Genomic DNA, 23,375 nt, shown 5'->3' on the forward strand with positions numbered 1-23,375 from the left:
TCCTGGAACCACGGCTCAGATCAGTTCTCACTTTACTGCCTATAGACTTGTTCCTGGTCAGTGAATCAGAAAGTCCTGAAGAATTTGGAACGGCATGAAATCCAGATAGCGAGATTTTTTAGAAGGAAAAGGCCGTCTAAACATTGCTCGCAGTACACGTTTAATTTAAAGCAACCGTTCAGTGTGTGTGCGCGCATTATATTATATATATAAATAAAATAAAGGGAGGGGGAGGATGTAGTTCACATTTCAATACGTACCACTCTCCTGCCATCGTCTTCAAGAAATAAGCTTGCCGACTTCTGGACAGATCTGACAGCCGGTCCCCCACTTCACTCTGTGGTTCCTGTTGCTGGCCCTTAGATCCCTTTTGCACCCTGTCACAAAGTATTGGCCGGCAGATGAAACTACAGAGTGCAGCGGGGAACACTGGAACCAGACATTCCCAGGAGTGACAAAGAGGGTTTTTCAGCAAACTTATTAGTTGAAGATAGCCAAGAGCAAACAGGAGAGTACTTATGCTTTTCTTTGCAAGATGGCCATTTTTTTGTACATAAGCCTCAACAATCATCTTCTATTTGCACCATTAAAAGTTTTTTTTTTGTTTAGAGTTGTCATCATGTGTCTACCAGTGTTATCCCAAGGAGAGCAATTAGCCCTTCTACTTATTTTTTGGGGCTACAGAGTGATTAGCCTTTATGCTTTAAAGATGGAAAACTAGAAGGGTTTGAGTAGTTTAGCAAAAGACAACTGGGCAGGGCTGACACCACTCCAAAGGCGCTTTGTGTTGTCAGCAAACAGCAAGACATAAGAGCTGTATGCATTTTTGGCAGTTTAAGTATTTTTCTGTAATTACAGTCTTTAACCATTTGTCTACCAAATTTCCTTATATAAAACGTTCTGATGTGCAAGGGCTAAAAAGCAATAGCATGGCAGCTGCTGCAGCTGTGAACTTAGTATAGATAATTAAAGTTGGCGATAGCCTTTCAGGCAAAAAGTAAAGCAGAAAAAAAAAAAAAAAAAAAATACTGTATATACTTAATAAGCCGAGTTTTTCAGCACATTTTTTTGTGCTGAAAATGCCCCCCCCCTCGGCTTATACTCGAGTCACCTTTTTGCACCTAATCTCCCGGACTTTGGGGACCCGGAATTGGCCAGCCATAGGTCCCCTGGACTTGGCACACATATAGCCCCACTATTCCTCTACAAGTGTGCAAAGTTTGTTTTTCCGGGGGACCTATGGCCGGGGAGCACCGATTCTTAAAAGTCGGGCACCCCTTTCATAGACTCCCATGTTAAACGTAAGTCTAGGCATGGACACGGTGAAGCATGGACACGGTGAGGCATGGAGATGGACACCCCAAGCTTTAGTCGAGTCAATACGTTTTCCCAGTTATTTTGTTGTAAAATTTAGGTGCCTCGACTTATATTCGGGTCAGCTTATACTCAAGTATATACAGTAAATGGGCAAGCATAAGGATTTGAGTGACTTTGACAAGGGCCATATTGTAATAGCTAGATTACAATCTTTTGGAGCAACTCCAAAAAGCGCGGCTCTTGTGGGATTATTCATGGTCTGCAGTGGTCAGGACCTACCAAAATCAGTCCAAGATAGCACAACCAGAGATGGAGTCATTTGCAGCCAAGGCTTATTGATGCACGTGGGGAGCGAAGGTTGGCTTGTGTAGTCTGATCCAACAGAGGAGCCATTGCAGTTTAAATTGCTGAAAAAGTTAATGCTGGTTCTGACAGAAAGGAGTCAGGACACAGCGCATCACAGTTTGTGTTCTTTGGGGCTGCATAGCTGTAGACCGGTCAGGGTGCCCATGCCCATAGCCACAAGCGCCCCACAGTGGGCACGGGCGCTTTAGAACTGGACTTCGGCGCAATGGAAGAAAGTAGCCTGGTCTGATGACTTCAAGAATGGTTTGAGGAACACAACAAGTTCAAGGTGTTGAAGTTTTCCAGATTTCAATTCAATCAAGCATTTGTGGGATGTTCTGGAAAAACAGGTTAGGTCCATGGAGGCCTCACCTCGCAACTTAAAAAGGATCTGCTACTGACGGCTTGGTGCCAGATACCACAACATACCTTCAGAGGTCTAGTGTAGTCCATGTCACAAATAGGTTATTATGGGTGGCCATGTTATGGCTGGTCGGTGTACATAGGTAATGGGAGAAAAAGAAAAACAAAGTCGCCTTATGATCTCCATTGTACATAAAACATATGGTCACCAGAAGCCCTGGAGAGGAATGCTTTTTTGAGTAAGCTTACTAATGGATTCAGTTTCCTTTCAAAATGTATCACTCCTATACTGTAATAAAAAAGCTTTTCTTTTTTTTCGCAGCCCCTTTTTATTCTCATTTTGAAGCCTTAACGTCTCATACCTTTATTTATCCCAGCCCGAAAACATCTGATATATTTGGAAGTACAATATATTAGGACATTTTGAAGAGGCGGCACATTTCGGGGCAAGACATGAAACAATATACTGTGTAAAAAAATTAAAATAAAGTGTTTTGCAGTAATGCATTACTTGATTTTCAATACTAAAAAATAAACAAAAAATAAAATATTAGTATAGTAGAAATAGAAAACGGGTGTAGCAATATTGACAATTGTACAGATGTAGTACGTATTTATTATCTAACTATATATAATGATGCGGTAAGAATATGTTATCACAATTGATTTATGTTTTGTTACAAGAAATAATTATATTTGTTTCAGACAAATAGATCCATAACTACATATGTGTTAAGAATACGTTTTTAAAAAGGATTTATGCTTTGCAATAAGATTATACTTAGATTTATTGTTTCAGACAAATATGCAGACTACAGAAGTGATATTTTGAGCAAGTATTCTCAGTAAGGGGCCTGAAGAAGCACATTAATCCCCAAGGTATTATGCCGACTTCTGCAATAGTCTAAAATTACTGCATATACATATGTTAATTACCTTGAATTGTAAAGTTCTGTTATAATATTCATTTTTATATCATTTAATCTTGGTGTTTTATTGACCTTTCTTGGGTGCTATATTGAAAGTCCCAATGCAAGGGTCGCCAAACAAAGGGTCAGTTTACTGTGCTTCAGACTGGGGACATTGGGAGTAGAAACTGCCCTGGCGTCAGTGGGAGAAAAAAAAGGCCCCATCCAGCCCCTGGGCCGCAGTTTGGAGACCACTGCTCTAGAGAATAATATGGTTTAGGGATGATAGCGCCTTAGGATTGCAAAAAATGTCTGCGTTCACCCCCTTTTTCTTGTGGTCTTAAAATGTAATTCCCATCCAATCCATACATCAAAATTAATAAAAAAAAAAAAATATATATTTTGTTATAAAAACATCTTTATTGGAGTCCAAAGTTACATATGTATAGGAATGGAAGTAGATGTACAGAGGCTGGGTGTTTAATAATAAGAAAACAGAAGCACTGCAGATTACTCCCCGCACATGAAAATTAAGAATCAGTTGCCTTTCTGACTCCATTCATTTTAGTGGGTCTGCATAACTGCCAGGAAACCAGAATTTTAAATAGGAAGGCCACCATTAGTGATCCCTGTCATGTTGGGTTTATTTATTGTCCCTGGCATTGGATTTTTGAACTTTTCTCTGTATAAATTGATGTTGTATAATTTGGTGAAAGTGCTAAACCCGATTCTTTTTTTGTTGCAGATGTACGCAGTATTTACTGCAGAGACAGCTCACGAGACAGAAAATGAACGCTACATTGAGGCTCCACCAGCATGTGACGTCCACACGGAGGCTCCACCAGCATGTGACGTCCACACGGAGGCTCCACCAGCATGTGACGTCCACACGGAGGCTCCACCAGCATGTGACGTCCACACGGAGGCTCCACCAGCATGTGACGTCCACACGGAGGCTCCACCAGCATGTGACGTCCACACGGAGGCTCCACCAGCATGTGTTAGAGAAAGATGGAGGGCCCTACAAAATGATTTTAGGGATTTGGGGGCCATATTGAAGAAAAGGTCCCCCAAGGCAATATTTTCTGAAATGCTGCCTGTACCTCGAGCCACACCACAGAGACAGCAAGAGCTTATGGTACTTAACAAGTGGCTGAGGAACTGGTGCAGGAAGGAGGGGTTCGGCTTCATGGCAAACTGGACCGACTTTTCAGGCCGTTACCATCTTTATAGTAGTGACGGATTGCACTTAAATGGGAGGGGTGCAGCTTTCTTGGGATTGAAGATGGCAAAATGTTGGAAGAAAATTTTAACTAGGTGATGAGAAGGTTGATTTGCTAGGGAATATATGAGGGAGAGGATCTTCATTTCAAGTCATCATGACAGGAATCCACTATGTCATCAATCTCTTAAAAGTTTCTCATAAGCAGCTTCTGAATCAACAACTATCAAATTTAGTTGGACAAACAAGACAATTGGCTGTTCCTAGAAGAAGACTCAACAAAAAGTTGAGGGACCTTCGCAGGGGCCAGGTACGGCTGTATCAACACAGGTCCCTACACTGGTTGCGGCTGCCACTCCAGTGACCACAGGATCTTTCCATCAGCCCTCTATTTACCTTTCTGCAGCTTCTGCAGAAGCTTTAAGGTTCAACAATACATTGCCCAAACATGTAAAAAAATAAGTGTGTCTGAGATGTTGGTGGTAAACAGTCTGCTAGGCCCGAGGGGAACCGAACCAAGCCCTCCAAAAGTTGCCAAGAGTGCAAATGTAGACATTATGCTTGAAGGTTAATAAAAAATATAACACTCTAAAGGGAAAGGTAGAACAAAAAGGAGGGAGTATGGAAGAGGGTGAGAGGGAGGAAAGGGGGGGGGGGGGAAGGGAAGGTTGGAGGAAGAAGGGGGTGAGGGTTTGGGGAACCCCCACACCCCTTCCTTACCCGCATCCTTCCATCCTCCCCCTCCCCTTGTTCTATCTTTCCCTTTAGAATGTGATATTTTTGGATTAACTGTAAAGCATAATGTCTACATTTACACTCTTGGCAACTTTTGGAGGGCTTGGTTTGGTTCCTCCCGGGCCTAGCAGGCTGTTTACCACCAACATCTCGAGCACGTTTTTACAGGCGATATTATCGATCTATGTATTGTCGATCGACAAAGTAATTGATTATGTTGTGAAGTTTGGAGGCCGGTATGTTTTTAAGGCGTGTGTTGGATCGGCTATAAGTGGAGGTTGGAACTCTTTTTGTCTTCAGAGGTCAGAGAAGTCTTTCCAGCTTTCTTTAGGCTCTCTGCTGGAGAAATGAGAACTCTTCCTGCCAGTGAGGTCCTTCATGGAGAAGTCCAAGGCCTCACTTACACGGGGTGTATGAATCTGTACCCTGTGTGGGGGCTGCGTTAACCCCCAAAAAAAAAACATCCATGTTGGTGCAGTTGTGCAGACGCACCCTGGGTGCGTTCGGGGCCGTGCACCGGCACCCACACAGATGTCACATTGGGTACAGTCACTGCACCCCAGTTGACAGCAATGGGACTCCCTACACGGGATGCTGGGAACACCTGTGCATCCCCGTTCCGGGAAACATGGCCCTCCCATGGGGGTACAGATTAATACCCCCGTGTGAATGAGGCCTAAGGGTGAATGGAATATTTAGCTCCATTTGCCCGGATTCACAAAGCACTTGCGCCGACGTATTTCAAGATTAAGGATGAGCTCTGGCGTGTTCGCATAGTACACATGCAGAGCCCGCCAGGAAGTGTGCACAGCGCTGCGCTAATCACAGCCAGGGAGACATTTCACGATCACTGCAGCCGAGCATCGGGACAATGTCTCCCTGACTGATTAGCGCATCGCCGTGCACACTTCTTGGCAGGCTCTGCACGTGTACTATGCGAACACGCCAGAGCTCATCCTTACTCAAGATATGCCGACGTAAGTGCAAATGTGTGCCGTCGTATCTGTGCGCCGCCCCCACAAACTAAGATACGCCTAAAAACAAAACTTCATCCCGCCGACGTAACTTGCCAGGGTAGGGTGGGCGCACATTTACACCAGACGCATGGTGGCGCAGCCATTGATTAGCCATTCAAATATGCAAATGAGGAAAATACGGCGATTCACGAACCTGCGCATGCCCGACGCAGGCTACGAGAGGTGCGCGTAAGTTGTACGTCCGGCTAAAGCCCCATAAAAGGAGGTGTAACTCAGCAGCAGACATGTAAAGGTCTGCATCAGGGAACACAAGCCGGCATATTTTACGCTGGACGTGTGTCTGGATGGGCGTAGATTACATTCATGGCGTAGGTAGTGATCCGGCGTATCTTAGGCAGTTGTTCCGACGTGGTTGTGAACATGCGTACGCGGGATGCGTCCACGACGCATGCGCAGTTCGTTAAACATACTTGTCTGGCTCTCAAACCATCATTTGCATGGGGTCACGCCTCATTTGCATGGGTTTGCATGGGGCAAGCCCACTTCCACCTACGCCGGTCTGCGCCTTCGAAACCTATGCCACGCCAACGCAGCTTTGGGAGCACTGGCTTCTCTGCGCTGCGTCGGCGTAGCGTACATTGATTTGCGCTACGGCGGCGTAATGTGCGCCCGCTCTCTGTGAATCTGGGCCATTGTGTTGCTAATTTGGGGAACACTCTTTGTTATTTGGGTGCGTTTTATTATAGGAGTGTTATATATTGTAGTTTAGGATAAGTTTGGATTTCTTCTGAAGGCACTTTAAGTGAACATAAGTGATTTACCCCCTCAGCGGGGGCGGGCCTTAGAGAACAGAGGCCGCATATGGGCAGCACAGAGGCTTAGGGGTTAGCCTTGCAGCACTGGGGTCCTTGTTTCAGATTCTGACCAGGACACTATCTGCATGAAGTTTGCATGTTCTCCCTGTGCTTGCGTGGGTTTGCTCCGGGTACTCTGGTTTCCTCCCACACTACATGCTACTTTTCCGTTGGTGGTGCAGTGGTAAGCATAGCTGCCTTCCAAGCAGCTGACCCGGGTTCAATTCCCGGCCAACGCCATCTCCAATACTTGGAGTCCTCAGAGAGAAAAGCGCTATACAAGGTCAATGCAGAGTATATTAGTGCTGGAATAAAGAATGAAGAGAATGTGTGGAATGTTTGAGGAAGAAAGCGTTCCCCCAGAATCTATAGAAGGAGAACCCAGCAACTGATAGAAGACGCTTAGCTTTGGCTGCAATCACACCTAGGCGTTCCGGATCGTGGGCGGAATTACTGCAATTTCCCGAATTGCCGCAAAACGTGCGACATGCTTGTGATCCCGTTACTTTCAATGGCACCCCAATCTTGGGACAATATTGTCACCTGACAAATCACACCAACAAAATGACGGGACGCTTGTTTCCCAAAAGCAGCCCTGCGATTTGTCAGGTGACAATTGCAGCAAAATCCCGCCTCGATTGGGGCGATATTAAAAAGTAAGGGAGACTCCTCTGGATTTATTATTATAAATCACTGACCCAGAAGCACGATAATGGTCCTCAAATGTTTTCAGGATGGTGATTTAGAATGCGTTGAAGACAGAGCATAAGCCTGACAGCCACCTACCTAGCACTACAAAAGGGAGGCGAAATTGGCAGCTTATTTGCCTCCCAATATTTCCATAGCTCAGAGCTGACCAGAATACCATAGGTTTCTTCCAGGGAGATCTCCACTGTCACTTCCAAATTTTCTGACAATGGTGGTGTCAGCACTGCCGTATTACTCATACACCATTGTTCTAACTGCTCCCTCTTACTCAACCAGACCTGACCTCATCATTGCAACCCTACGTTCCTCTCCCAACCAGGTGTAGTCATCACTCCTCATCGTCCATCACTGAATGACACATCCTGCCGTCTCACATGTCAATCACATTATTCCAGCTAGGTAAGCAACTTTGGGTCAGCTAGGTGCCTTGTGCAATGACGACATCCAGCGAACAGATGTAGTGGAGGAGAGAGGGCCTGTCAATGCTGAGCCCAGATAGAAATTTATATGCAAGTTGTCTTAAAACATCTTTAATCAATTAGGGATAATGATTATTTCATTGGTTGATGAAATAATTTAAAACCACTTGCCGCCCATAGGTAGGGAGACCGCCGCTCCAGGTGAGCACAGGCAGGTAATCAATGTCCACTCAGGAACCACACGGGTGCTGGCAATGCATAGAATTAAGCAGGTGGAAGAATGGATGGACAGCCGCACTCCAAAAAGTCTTGTTGAAAAAAGACGTGCTCTTTATTGTAAAAAGGAAAAAATGCACAGCACACAACAGCATACAGTGGGATAGACAGCTGACGCGTTTCGCATTAACAACTAATGCTTAGTCATAGCATAGTCATAGCCGCACATAGGCCATCATATGAGCGGCCTGGACTTTGAGTGGTGATCTTTGAATGATGCCTGCAGCCATTTTTTCAGCCTGCAAAGTAAAAGCCGTCATAGCGGCTGTTTAGCCGCTTGATTGCTTTTATAGGGGGTGGGAAGGGAAGCAATTCTCCCCCCCCCCCTTTCCACCAGTCTCTACTGTACGTTCGGAAAGCCAGAGATTGAATCTGCCAGCGGCGGTGGTTTACCATACAGCTGGCTGTGAACCAGATGATCCCCAGCCATCTCTATGACCCTCAAAGCCTTTCTCTCAGGCTTTACAGCATAGATGAGAGATGTGGGGACTTATAGATCCAACATTTTTCTGTAAAGATCACCTGTCATACCCTATTCCTATTACAAAAGAACATTTACATTCCTTGTAATAGGAATAAACAAAAAAAAAAAAAAAAAAAAAACACACAGTATATACTTCGATGGAGAAGCTGCAGATAAGCATGTAATGTGTTTTTTGCGGCAATTTTGACAACAAATAGGCCCAAAAACATTTTTAAATGCAATTTTTTTTTTTTTTAAGGCTATTATCCGATTAGAGACAGAAATCAGCCAACTAATCGATTATGAAAATCGTTAGTTGCAGTTACACTTTAAGACTGAGTTCAAGTACCGATACTTCCCCCCCCAAGTACTCGCCGTTACCGAATACCGATCCTTTTTTTATTTATAGCGCTTTCTTTTTTTTTTTAAAGGGGGGGGTGGACCGTGTCGGTGTGTTTTCTCTTTTATTTTTTTTTATTAATTTTCTACAATACATTTTTTTTTTTATTAATTTATTTTTTCAGCCCTGTTGGGGGGGGGGGCTTTGGTGAGATATCAGGGGTCTTAACAGAAATCTGACATCTCCCCTCTGAGACAGGGAAAGGGACTAGAGACACAGATTCCCCAGTCCCTTTCTCAGCAGCCTCAGCTGCGCTGAAAATGAATGGAGTGAAGACAGTCGCTTCTCTTCATTCATAAACTGAAACGTTGTAATCACAGTTTACGATGTTTCAGTTATGTGAACGGACAGAGTCAGTGATCACTGACTGTCCATTCGGAGACGGATCCTGACAGTTCCAGGGGGTGGAGAGAGAGAGAGAGATAGAGGATAGAGGATAGATGATAGATAGAGAAACATGGGGGGGCAGGGAGAGAAAAAAAAAAAAAAACACACAGGGGGACGGGACATGGAGGGAGGGAGACTGCAGCAAAACGGAGGGGGGCTGGAGGAGGACACGGGACAGTCAGCGGTGATCGTGTGTTTTAAAGAAGCTGAAAGCTTGGGGGGGGCGGGGGGAGAGAAGCGGAGAAATTACTTGTAAATCTATACAGCGGTGATTGGTGCTTGTAACTTCCCCATGCACTGATCACCGCTGACAGTACAAGTATCGGGTGAAGCATCGGGAGCATTTTCCAGAGTACAAGGGCAAATGCTTGGTATCGGTACCGATACTAGTATCGGTACAACCCTAAAAAGAAGTCCATGACTCACCAGTACCACCGTCACATGACAAAAAAAACACACACACACACACACACACACACACACACACACACACACGGTAATTGGCAAGCATTTTGGGGGGGGGGGGGGGGCTAATCAGTACTAGGTAATGGTAATCGGGACAAACCTACTTTCAATGATAATGAAAAATAGAGAGGGTAAATCTTTCCAAAGGGAACAGACAGCAATAAAAACTGACAGGTGATCTAATCCCTCTCCACTCTTTCCAAAACCATTAAAAAAAAAAATTATATATATATATATATATATATATATATATAATCTCCTTTAGTTATAAATTTAACGTTCTGTCGTCTCATGCTTTTACTTGCATGAAAATTTATGAATAGAACTAGATTTGGTTTAGTTGCAAAGAAGATATTTGAATAAACACAGCTCACCTTTCACATTCTATTCTATATATTTGGACAGACCTAGGTATTGTTTAGAATACCATGCCGAGTTTACATATCTTTTACAGTAGTGCTGCCAAATACCTTCCAAACACGGAGAAGAATGTTAAGAGAACACGTGCCGATGAAAACAATTATGTCATTTAGCAGAATCTATACAGGACAGAGGAAAAGCCAAGTGATATGCTTTATTGGAAATATTCATTAAAGCGGACCTTCAGTAAATTTTTAATCTTTCCATCTATTAAATCATTTGCCCTAGTTGTTTAACTTTAATTATACAAAAAAATAAAAAATAAATCATTTTTTTTGCCAGTAAATATATTATACAGCCCACTTCCTGTTCCTTGCCTGGTTATTAGCCTAGGCTTATGACCTCATACACAGCTCTCTTTCACTTGTGAGAGTTTGCCAGGAAGGGAGGGGGGTGATGAGTCATAAGAGGGCCAATGAGAGCTGCAGAGTTGGAGGCGTGCCTCCACGTGTCTGGGTAAATCCAGGAAGTTTACAGGCAGCAGCTTCAGCTGCCCACAGTTAAAAATGGTTGCAGCCAGACTCTGTGGAGGGAGATTTATGCAGCATATTTGGCAAGTACAGAATCACAGTATTATATATATAAAAAATAATACGCAAAATGGTTGGAGAGAAGCTTCAGAATGGCAAAGATGTTTTTATCACAAAATATGCAAGCAGACTGCAGACTTTTTAACCGGTTCCCGACCATCCGCCGCAGTTTTACTGCGGCAGAATTGCTCCCCATGGGCGAGGTGCCGTAACTGTACGTCGGCCCTTTAAGACGCTGTAGACGACACAGAGGTGCTTTTAAATAAAATTAAAAAAAAGAAGTAGAACATGCAAAATTTTTCCTGCACTGGAGAAAAAAAATAAATAAAAACACACCACAGGAAAACAATTTAAAAAAGCATCTGGAAAGGCATCAAAAACGTGCATGCAGAAACATGTCCAGAACAGTTCTGGAGTGCGCTTTCGTGGTGTGAACCAGCTATAAGCGACTGTCTAATTGGGTATAAATTAGGTAGGTACTCAAATTATAGTTTTGGCAAATCTTGCACACAGCAGCTTGAAAAAGCAGTACAGACGCTTTTTTTTATTTATTTTTTTTACCAATCCAAAAATGCAGCCCATTAAACTGTTTACAATGTGCCTGTACAAACAGGCATGTAAACAAGCACTGCATATTCTAGAGCAGAGGTCTCCAAACTGCAGGCCTGGGCCAGATGGGGCCCTTTGCATGCCTTTATCTGGCCCTTGGGGCACCATTCCATACACCAACAATGGAGCATAATTCCTGCTGCTGACACCAACAATGGAGCACCATCAAAAAGGGCACAATACCTTCAATTGACACCAACAATGGGCCACTATTCCACCCACTGATGCCAAAGATGGGACACGGCTTACTCTTACTTAAGTCTTCCAAGGCAGCATCCGAGTGATAGGGAACTCCTACAGGAAAACACAACATCCACCATTATAAAAAGATTGTACATACCTGCATGCCTCAGTAATATAAAAGTACCAACGGAACAGGTGATTATCATGCTTTTCCACTGAATTGTGATAAATTCCCCCCCCCCCCTTTTATTTTTATTTTTTTAGGGAGGGAACGAGTGCTGCCCTGGAAGACTTCCTAAAAAAGGAGTTGCTAGGTAGGGGGGGGGGTCCACCTCCTGGATAACTTTCCTACCGAAAGTCCATCTTGGTCAGATAGGAGGTCGATGCGTTAGTGCCTCACGAAGGTCTTAGGCCCCGTACACACGACCGAGGAACTCGACGTGCCAAACACATCGAGTTCCTCGGCGAGTTCAGTGTGGAAGCCGCCGAGGAGCTCGGCGGGCCGACTTTCCTCGTTGAACAACGAGGAAATAGAGAACATGTTCTCTTTTCGGCCCGACGAGTTCCTCGACGGGTTCCTTGCTGAAAAGTGTACACACGACCGAGTTTCTCGGCAGAATCCAGCTCCGACCGAGTTTCTGGCTGAATTCTGCCGAAAAACTCGGTCGTGTGTACGGGGCCTTAAAGCTCGATCATGTGGCTGCCCTGCTGATCTGCTCCGGTGTAGACCAGCTGTAGTGGGCGCGATTCCTTCTGGTGGATGTAGGTTCTGGAACTGTGCGATGACCTTTTTGATCCATCTCGTTATAGAGCTCTTTGAAGCTCGCTGATCTTTATTTTTCTCCTGAGTACGGGAGAGAGGGAGGGAGAGGTCTTCCACCAGTCCTTGGTCCTTTCTAGATGTCAGAAGAATCCCGATTGCCTATTTTGTCATGTTTCCCTTGTGTTGCTATAAAAAATTAGCTGGGAGGGAGGGTATGATAATGTTCTGAGACCTGTGGAATGTTGAGGGAACTTTAGGTAGAAAGGCCGGATCAAGCAACCGGACTAATTTTGTTCAACAGAATCGTACAGTCTGGTTCCAGGATTAACAGTGCCTGAATCTCACTGACTATAATTGCCGATACCAATACCACCGTTTTTAGTGTTAATGTATTATCTGAGCATTCGTCTATAGGCTCAAAAAAAAAGGGAAGGACCGGCCAAGATGGTATTAACCACTTTGTCCGACAGACCTTTGATTTGTAACATTATCCTTTCTGGAGCCAGGCTAAAAGCTTTAGGATTTCAAAGTTCGGGTGTCGGATTGGTCAGTGCGTTAATAGCTCTGGTTTGTATGGTAATAGGAGGTGCGGCAAATAGCTCTACCGAAGATGTCCCCCAGATCTGAGCTGTCCAATCGAAAGGTTCTAGGGCCCATTCCGTGTGCCGTACATGGTTTCTGCTTATGTAATCCGCTAGGATGTATGGCGGATATTGACTCCAAGTTTGCTTTTGCCTACTTCAGGAAGGTCTCTGCTGTAGACATAAGTCAAGGGGATTGGTTCCCCCCCTTTCTGTATGCTACGGTTGTAGTGTTGTCTGTTTGTATCTGGATATGTCTGTCCTTGATCTGTGTTTTGAAATATTTTAACGCTAGACATACTGCTTCCATCGTTCATGGTCGATGAGGCAAGAGGTCAGTCCTGGTTCCAAGAGACTTGGGCCAGGTGTTCAGCTAAGTGTGCTCTCCAGCCTGTGGTGCTGGCATCTGTAGTTATACAGATCACGTTTGTTTGGGTCCATAAGTGTCCCTGACTGTATATATGCAGTTTGAGCCACCATTGCAGTGACAATTTGCTTGCAGTTGGTTTAGCCAAAGCTGTGTATGTGGATTCAATGGATGGCGGGGTTGAGGTTTGCTGCCCCTCCCATACTCTTTTTTTAGTGGCAATTCGTTTTTTTTTTTTTATCCATGTGATGTTTTAGCGTGCCAGAGTTTATCCGATTGCCCTCAGTAGTTCCTCTTTAATTCTCTGTTGGGAAGAGTAACCTTTGAGGGTCTTCCTCTAAAACCAAAACATAACCCCTAATCCTCTCAGAGGGCGAGATTGCTGACGATTTGTTTTTGGTCAGATTTGTGGGCAGCAGTTCTCCGCTAGTGGACGGGGTGGCTGCTCGACTGGTGGAAGGTTTATTGCCAAGCACTTCTTTGGTTGGGGTTTGCCATTTATTTATTTTTTTTAGTGCTGTGCACAAGGGGCTAAATGTGTCCCACATTTTTTTGAAAGTTGACATAAGTTCTTTAAACACCCCTGTAAATCTTTTGCCACCAGTTTGCCAAGACATTTTTGGCATAGCAGTTTTGTCCAATCTCACACTAGTTTGTGTCTGCATGAAGCACATGTTTTGCTGCTGGACCTTGACTTTTTCTCTTCTGGGGCTTTTATCTGTGGAGTGAAATTAAAGGACCCAGAGTGAGAAGGTATGCAGTGCACTGCATACCACTATATAGCCTAAGCCAGGCACGTCCAAAGTCCGGCCCGTGGGCCAATTGCGGCCCTCGTTCCAGTTTAATGCAGCCCCACTGGTTATTTGGATATATATATCTTTTGTGGCCCCAATGAAAACCTGAGTGCCACTGGGATTTGTTGGGGGGGCCACAAAAGCTATATACCGTATTTATCGTTCTGGCAGCCTCGGAGGGGACAGGAAAGGGGCCCGGACAAGTCCTGTCAGATTACATTAAGTTTAATGGTTCAAAGAATGTCAGGCAAAATGGGCGGCCCTCACACATGTTCACTTCATCAAATCTGGCCCTCTTTGAAAAAAGTTTGGACACCCCTGGCCTAAGCGCAATCGTGGTTAGTAAGTGCAGAGGTGGCCTGTGCATGCTCTGGCTTACCTCAGAACTTTCTTGGCTTGCAGGATCTGCAGGGCAGGGTGATGCAGCGTCCAACATGGTTAGTCCACTGAGCCTCCTGTCAGGTGGTCTTTTATAGCTCCCTGCCCCAGCCCCGCCCCCAGCCACACTGATAGAGATATGGGTGGACACATACCTGTGTGTCCCTATTACATCCACAGCCGGAAGCGCCTCTTTTGCTGCCAGGTGTGCTGGTTTTCCTGTCCCCCTCCATGTACAGGTATCCACCAAAAAGATGGCGCCTGCAATCTTTTTATAATGGTGAACATTGCGTTTCCTGTGGGAGGAGCCTAGCTCTCAGATGCTGCCCTGGAAGGCGACTTGATAAAAAAAAAAATTAATAATAATCCTGCATTATGGGTCAGTATGTTGCGCCGGTATGAGCACAAATATGTATTGTGCGCACAAAAAAATATTTGCAAATACACGCAAAACAAGCACCTGAAATTACTTACAAAAAAGCAGATGCTCAAACATCAGTACCGTGTGTAAGAGGCCTACAATTTATTGTACAGCCATAATGTAGTGTGTATGGCGACCCTTAAGGCCCGTACACACGATACGAAGATCAAAAGTAAAATTTGGTCGAAACGAGCGGTGTGCCGACTTTTGGATCGTTAGTACGGTGCTTTCGACAGGCGATTCCGTTTTTCCTGGCGCCTTCCATGTCAGCATACATATGGTTTTGCCTTGGGTATTCGGTGCGGCTACGGCTCCACCGCTCGCATAAGCACAAGATTGCTCTCTAGAAGACATTGCTGCACCGAATACCCAAGGCAAAACCATATGTATGCTGACATGGAAGGCACCAGGAAAGGAAAATTACGGAAAGGTAAGTATTCAATTTTCCGTTTTTTTTTTGTCGGACAAAAGCTGGATGTGCAGACTATAAAATTATTGTCATACGTGAACTCAACGTCTGATTTTTGTTTAATTAGTACGAAAAAAAATTGTAAGTGCATGACTACGAATGCTCCGAAATTAAAGAAAGAATACATAACGTTACTTCTGAAGTTGTATTCTGTTGTATGAGAATTTTCTTACGATGAGTAACCTCTTCACTTTCAACATGAGACTAGCAGGCGACAAAAAACAGACAGACATTCGGTCATCCAAAAATCTGATCGTGTGTATGAGGCTTGAGATGCACATGTTGCCTTTAAATGCAAAAACAACATTAACACAAGCACAACATTCGGTGAATGCAGTACCACATGCAACTCCATAATATAAAAAAACAAAAAAGCAATCAGTGATTAAGGGGAAATTTATATATATATATATATATATATATATATATATATATATATATATATATATATATATATATATATATATATATATATATATATATATATATATATATATATCTCTCACAATGACAGCTTACAATGTCCTTCAAATCTAGACAGACGCATGTGAGACAAGAGGTAGAAAAACAAATAGAACGCAGAATTTAGAGGCCATGTAATGTGAAATAGAGACACTCCGTGCTTAGAATGACTACAGCAATCAACCCGCCAAATGTTCACAGCAAGAATGTAAACAGGATTAAATATGACATTTTATACTGGAGAGTATTGAAATAAAAAACAAAGACAGAAAAGAAGCAAATACAGGAAAGAAGTCAAATCAAAAAGGGATCAAAGCCACACATATGAAGATATGGATAGAGACATTAGATAATACACACACACACACACACACACACACAGGTACATGTCACATTACTGCAGCACAATAATAAAAGGAACGAATGTTATAATAAAAAGACATCAAGGCACGAGTGTACACGAACCGGATTATCCATAACTCACTGACAGTTGTCCATGTGAAAAACACATTGTAGAGAATTGCATGAAGATAAAACCTGTTTTGTTTTTTTTTATCTCATGATGTACTGTGTGTATACAAAACCCAAAGCAATGCAAAGACTACAGATGGTATTGAAGATGTAATAAAAGCATAGCAATCACATTTCTGTTAATCACGGCAAAGCTGCATTTACACGTATTATGCATACATTTCGTGCTTACAGTACCATACGTAGTTAAACACCCCAAACGCTGTAAAACGCCCAGTTAAAAAAAAAAATCTTGAAGCTCAAAAAAAATAAAGAAATGGTACAAGAATTACTCTGCTGCGTACTGAATGGATGGGCTGTCCTAGGCTTGTGACACAACACACAAAAACGCACATTAGCACGTGTTCACAAAATGCCATCATGCGATTGCAGCCCTAGATCTGTGACACTGGCCATACATAGAGCTATTATTTCATCATTTCCACCGATCACCAATTATATTCAGTTATATGGCAAAGATGAAGAAGATGTAGGTACATCGCCTTGATCCATCCCAGGGTTTTCAGAAAAAGCAGAAAACGAGCACAAAGGATTGACTCTGATTGGATGGTCTGGGTTACCAAATCTTGCATGCTGATCTCTATATGGGTGCTTGAGATACAAGCATAGCACAGGAAGAGAATACACCAAAACTTACTTACAGATCTATACACAAGATACCAATAATAATAAATATTACTAGACAATATATTATGTAATCATGAAGCCAAGATCTAAGTCATGGACAGACCGTATATTTTGTTGAAGCACCTTGTATCATAAACAAGTTCGGATTTACGATTACAGAAGGTGGTGGTTGGCCATGTCTATTCTTCCCATATTCCTTAAGAAGGTGGCGGCGAGGCATGCCTCTTCTGCTCCTGTCCCTGAAGAAGGTGGCGGCGAGGCATGCCTCTTCTGCTCCTGTCCCTGAAGAAGGTGGCGGCGAGGCATGCCTCTTCTGCTCCTGTCCCTGAAGAAGGTGGCGGCGAGGCATGCCTCTTCTGCTCCTGTCCCTGAAGAAGGTGGCGGCGAGGCATGCCTCTTCTGCTCCTGTCCCTGAAGAAGGTGGCGGCGAGGCATGCCTCTTCTGCTCCTGTCCCTGAAGAAGGTGGCGGCGAGGCATGCCTCTTCTGCTCCTGTCCCTGAAGAAGGTGGCGGCGAGGCATGCCTCTTCTGCTCCTGTCCCTGAAGAAGGTGGCGGCGAGGCATGCCTCTTCTGCTCCTGTCCCTGAAGAAGGTGGCGGCGAGGTATGCCTCTTCTGCTCCTGTCCCTGAAGAAGGTGGCGGCGAGGTATGCCTCTTCTGCTCCTGTCCCTGAAGAAGGTGGCGGCGAGGTATGCCTCTTCTGCTCCTGTCCCTGAAGAAGGTGGCGGCGAGGTATGCCTCTTCTGCTCCTGTCCCTGAAGAAGGTGGCGGCGAGGTATGCCTCTTCTGCTCCTGTCCCTGAAGAAGGTGGCGGCGAGGTATGCCTCTTCTGCTCCTGTCCCTGAAGAAGGTGGCGGCGAGGTATGCCTCTTCTGCTCCTGTCCCTGAAGAAGGTGGCGGCGAGGTATGCCCCTTCTGCTCCTATCCCTGACAAAGGTGGTGGCTAGGTATGTCTATTCTGTTGATGTTGCTGAAGGCGGTAGTGTGCACGGCGCTGTGCTAATCACAGCCAGGGAGACATTGTCCCGATGCTCGGCTGCAGGGATCGTGAAATGTCTCCCTGGCTGTTATTAGCGCAGCGCCGTGCATACTTCCTGGCGGGCTCTGCACGTGTTCTATGCGAACACGCCAGAGCTCATCCTTACCTCTGATGAAGGCGGAGGTCGTGGGGGGGGGGGGTCCATACCTCTGATGAAGGCGGAGGTCGTGGGGGGTCCATACCTCTGATGAAGTCAGGGAATGTCCATTTCGCTGATGAAGGCAGAGGTCATGGGGGGGGGGGGCCATACCGCTGATGAAGGCGGAGGTCATGGGGGGGGTCCATACCGCTGATGAAGGCGGAGGTCGTGGGGGGTCCATACCGCCGATGAAGGCGGAGGTCGTGGGGGGTCCATACCGCTGATGAAGGCGGAGGTCGTGGGGGGTCCATACCTCTGATGAAGGCGGAGGTCGTGGGGGGGGGGGTCCATACCTCTGATGAAGGCGGAGGTCGTGGGGGGGGGGTCCATACCGCTGATGAAGGCGGAGGTCGTGGGGGGTCCATACCGCTGATGAAGGCGGAGGTCGTGAGGGGGGGGGTCCATACCGCTGATGAAGGCGGAGGTCGTGAGGGGGGGTCCATACCGCTGATGAAGGCGGAGGTCATGGGGGGTCCATACCGCTGATGAAGGCGGAGGTCATGGGGGGTCCATACCGCTGATGAAGGCGGAGGTCATGGGGGGGGTCCATACCGCTGATGAAGGCGGAGGTCATGGGGGGGGTCCATACCGCTGATGAAGGCGGAGGTCATGGGGGGGGGTCCATACCGCTGATGAAGGCGGAGGTCATGGGGGGGGTCCATACCGCTGATGAAGGCGGGGGTCATGGGGGGGGGTCCATACCGCTGATGAAGGCGGAGGTCATGGGGGGGGTCCATACCGCTGATGAAGGCGGAGGTCATGGGGGGTCCATACCTCTGATGAAGGCGGAGGTCATGGGGGGGGTCCATACCGCTGATGAAGGCGGAGGTCATGGGGGGGGTCCATACCGCTGATGAAGGCGGAGGTCATGGGGGGGGTCCATACCGCTGATGAAGGCGGAGGTCGTGGGGGGTCCATACCGCTGATGAAGGCGGAGGTCATGGGGGGTCCATACCTCTGATGAAGGCGGATGTCGTGGGGGGTCCATACCTCTGATGAAGGTGAAGGATGACGCCAGGGATGAAGGTCTATATTAGTAATCCCCCCCCCCCAAAGCCCCATCCCCCTCATCCCTTGTAACTGAAGCACCTCAGGAAGAAGCGGTGATGATGTCTCGCAGACCTCTGAGGAGAGCCCAGTATGGCCCCCAGCATCACACAACGTACAGAGAGATGTAAACAGAAGACTGATGTAGAGAGAAGGGCTGAGCTGCGCACACCTGGATCTCCAGGAAGATGAGGCCAGATCATAGAGCTCCATAGAGATCGCACACACAGGAGAGGACTGCTGTGCTCACACCTGGAGGAGAAGATCCGTCTCCATCACACAGCCCATTGTCTGCTCACTGACTGCCTATGACAGGTGACCAGCAGCCATGACACCCTCCCACCACACACAGCACTCCCCCGCACCACCGCCCGGGCCCCCCATCCCCCCTCCATTACCTGTGCGGGGTACACGGGCTCATCCACCGACCACCTCCTCCTCTCTACCCAGCACACGCACAGCCAGCTCCGGACATTTGCCTTGACAACGGAAGTCCCGCCCCCTTCCTGGCCTGTCACCAGCCAGCTCGTGCCGATTGGACAGAATGGCGTCAGCGGCCATTGGTAGGGAGGGACGTCAATCGGTAGCTCCAGGTGGTATTGCCACGCCCACCCTCGTCTGCTGTCAAACTGGCAGCTCCGGGCTATTTTTTGCATGACTCCTGACCTGATGTTTGTTGGGGGGGAGGAGGGATAATGAATGGGGGGGGGGATAATAAATTGGGGTGGGGGGGGTCACCTCTTTACCCGGGGAGACTACACTGTGGGAGGAATGGAGACACTCGGCAAGTCTTGTCATGATGGCTTCTATGTAATTCACCTCTATGGGAGATGTGATCACCTGTCACTGAGATCTCTTCTTCCAATGCATCACATCGTATTGCATAGCTGTATTCCTGCATTGAGGAGCGCTGCGTTCAGACATTTGTTCAGAGAGCGCAGGACGCGCGCTGATGTGCATTCTTACGACGCATTACTGTCTTTACTGTTTTTGTTCTCTATTTTTCACTTTTAGGTTGCTTTCACACCGGACCTTTCCATGATTGCACACATTTTTTGTTTTCTAATAAATGTGCGCAAAAACGTACACTTTTGCGCATGTTCACAGAACACTCGGGTGTGAAAACAACCTAAAAGTGGAAAAAAGAGAACAAGAAGTGTATTGCACTTGTACTGCTATTCGTTGTTATTGGCAACCCAAATGCAGCAAGCAGAGGCGAATCTTGGCGCACGTCAAAAAAAATGCACAAAACGTAATGATCACTCAAATGGCTACATGAGCTTCTTTGGTGCATTTGTCGCACGCAGGGCAGCCCATTGATATGAATGGACTGCCGTATGCATGTAGCGTGAAAAAAGTGCGTTCATGAAGCCTCAGGGATCATCATCATCTCGATAGCCTTGATCCAAATGCGGATCACTCCTCAGGCCCTATTCACACCTGAGCATCGCATCATGATTTTTTACGTCTTTGCAGAATGCTGCAGGATGTGTACACCCCCAGTCACTGCTTCTCCAGCTAAGGCCCCTTTCACACTGGGGCGTTTTTCGAGCGTTATCCGAGCGTTATTCGAGCGCTATTCGAGCGTTATTTAAGCATTATTCAAGCGTTATCCGAGCGTTATTCGAGCGCTATTCAAGGGTTATTCAAGCGTTATCCGAGCGTTATTCAAGCATTATTCGAGCGTTATTCAAGCGTTATTCAAGCGTTATTCAAGCCTTATTCAAGCGTTATTCAAGCCTTATTCAAGCGTTATTCGAGCGTTATTCAAGCCTTATTCGAGCGTCATTCAAGCGTTATTCGAGCGTTATTCAAGCCTTATTCGAGCGTCATTCAAGCGTTATTCAAGCCTTATTCGAGCGCTATTCAAGCGTTATTCAAGCATTATTCAAGCGTTATCCAAACGTTATTCAAGCATTATTCGAGCGTTATTCAAGGGTTATTCAAGCATTATTCAAGCGTTATTCGAGCGTTATTCAAGCCTTATTCAAGCGTTATTCAAGCCTTATTCAAGCGTTATTCGAGCGTTATTCAAGCCTTATTCAAGCGTTATTCAAGCCTTATTCAAGCGTTATTCGAGCGTTATTCAAGCCTTATTCGAGCGTCATTCAAGCCTTATTCGAGCGTCATTCAAGCGTTATTCAAGTCTTATTCGAGCGCTATTCAAGCGTTATTCAAGCATTATTCAAGCGTTATCCAAACGTTATTCAAGCATTATTCGAGCGTTATTTAAGGGTTATTCAAGCATTATTCAAGCGTTATTCGAGCGTTATTCAAGCCTTATTCAAGCGTTATTCAAGCCTTATTCAAGCGTTATTCGAGCATTATTCAAGCCTTATTCGAGCGTCATTCAAGCGTTATTCGAGCGTTATTCAAGCATTATTCGAGCGTTATTCAAGCATTATTCGAGCATTATTCAAGCATTATTCGAGCGTTATTCAAGCATTATTCGAGCGTTATTCGAGCGTTATTCGAGCGAAGCCTCATCTGCAATCCCAATGTGCTGATAAAGCACCGCTAAGACCCTAAAGTTTTAGGGCGTTTTTGCAGTGCCTCAGTGTGAAAGAGTAAGGCGTTTTTACAGCGCTTTTTAATTCATTTAAATGGGTAGGGGCGTTTTTGGAGCGTTTTTTTTCAGCGCCCAAAAGCTGCTCCAAAGATGCTGCTTTCAGGACTCAGTGTGAATGGGTCCATTGAGATGCATGGAGAGCGTTTTATGAGCATTTTAATAGCGCTATTTTTAACGCTAAAATGCTGTAAAAACGCTTCAGTGTGAAAGGGGTCTAAGGCCCCTTTCAGACTGGGGCGGGAGCCGCAGTGGCGGTATAGCGCCGCTAAAAATAGCGCCGCTATACCATCGGATTTGCCACGGGATTCGCCCGCTAGCGGGGCGGTATTAACCCCCGCTAGCGGCCGATAAAGGGTTAATACCGAGGAGCATTGCGGGCGGTATTGCCGCGGTTCCCATTGTTTTAAATGGGAAGGAGCGGTATACACGCCGCTCCTCTCACCGCTCCAAAGATGCTGCTGGCAGGAGATTTTTTTCTCTCCCACCAGCGCATCGCCTTAGTGTGAAAGCCCTCGGGCTTTCACATTGAGTATGCAGTGCAGGAGTTTTTCAGGCGGTATAGCAGCACTATTTTTAGCGCTGTACCACCTAAAAAAACTCCTCAGTGTGAAAGGGGTCTAAAGGTAGCAGATGGGTTGGGGATAAAAGTGTGGCTCAGCTGCGGGATTTTACCACCCCCAACCGCATTGATTTTCAGAGGGTCAGCATTGACCACTGGAAGTGTGAATCAGTGCTAGGGTCTCGTTCACACTTCCAGTGGTCAATGCTGACCCTCTGAAAATCAATCCACAGTGGATCTCTTTTCAGAGGGCAGGGTGCATTACACAGTGGCAGGGCAGTTGCGGTGTAGCCCCCTTCCCCTGAATGGAGCACATTTGGCAGTAGTTCTGCCCTCCAAAAGTGACATGTGGTGTAATTTGCCTACCTCCAGCCACCGTGTTAGCATAAGGTGTGCAGTTGGAGGGGGGGGGGGGCTTGTGTTAAAAGAGAAGTATGGGTTTGGTTATTTTTGTGGACTCATACTTACCTAGGTGGTCCAATGCTGCATCTTTACCCCGCAGACACTAACACTGAGAACTGAGCGATCAAACACCACTGATCACTCGGTTCTCAGTGCTCCCTAAGCAGGGAGCTGGTAACTATTAGCTAGATTCAGAGAGACTTAGGCTGGCGTATCAGTAGATACGCCAGCCTAAGTCAGAATTTGCGTCTGCGCTAATTTAAGCGTATTCTGGTAACCACATACGCTTAAATTATGCTCAGATACGAGCGGCGTAAGTGTCTTACACCCTCGTATCCTGAAGTGTCATTTTTAGGCTGACCGCAAGGTGGCGCTTCCATTGCGGTCGGCGTAGAATATGTAAATCACTAGATACGCCTATTCTCGAACGTACGCCCGGCCGACGCAGTACAGATACGCCGTTTACGTAACGCATTAGCAGGCTGAAAGTTATTCCATCAAATAGCTGGAATAGTAATGTTAAGTATGGCCGCCGTTCTCGCGTCGAAATTTGAAAATTTTACGTCGTTTGCGTAAGTCGTCCGTGAATAGGGTTTTACGTCCACGTCTAAATCAATAGGACCGTGTGGCGTACTTAGCCGCAATG

At 46.0% G+C, this 23,375-nt stretch overlaps 1 protein-coding gene and 1 non-coding gene across 4 annotated transcripts in view; one reads left to right on the forward strand and one right to left on the reverse strand.

Moving 5' to 3' along the window:
- The window catches only part of WDR37 (WD repeat domain 37), a 233,877-nt gene extending 214,173 nt beyond the window's left edge, over positions 1–19,704 (reverse strand). For 2 of the 3 annotated variants that reach the window (XM_040352669.1, XM_040352668.1), the window contains exon 1: positions 19,598–19,704. The gene's annotated coding sequence lies outside the window, so the exon portion shown is untranslated. The remainder of the gene's footprint in view (positions 1–19,597) is intronic. The other variant, XM_040352670.1, reaches the window with a different exon arrangement.
- TRNAG-UCC lies at positions 6,889–6,961 on the forward strand. Its single transcript has one exon. It is a non-coding gene; the product is annotated as a tRNA-Gly (tRNA).
- Positions 19,705–23,375: the final 3,671 nt, after the last annotated feature.

Source organism: Rana temporaria, chromosome 5 (genome assembly GCF_905171775.1).
Source record: "Rana temporaria chromosome 5, aRanTem1.1, whole genome shotgun sequence".
Classification (NCBI taxonomy): Eukaryota; Metazoa; Chordata; class Amphibia; order Anura; family Ranidae; genus Rana; species Rana temporaria.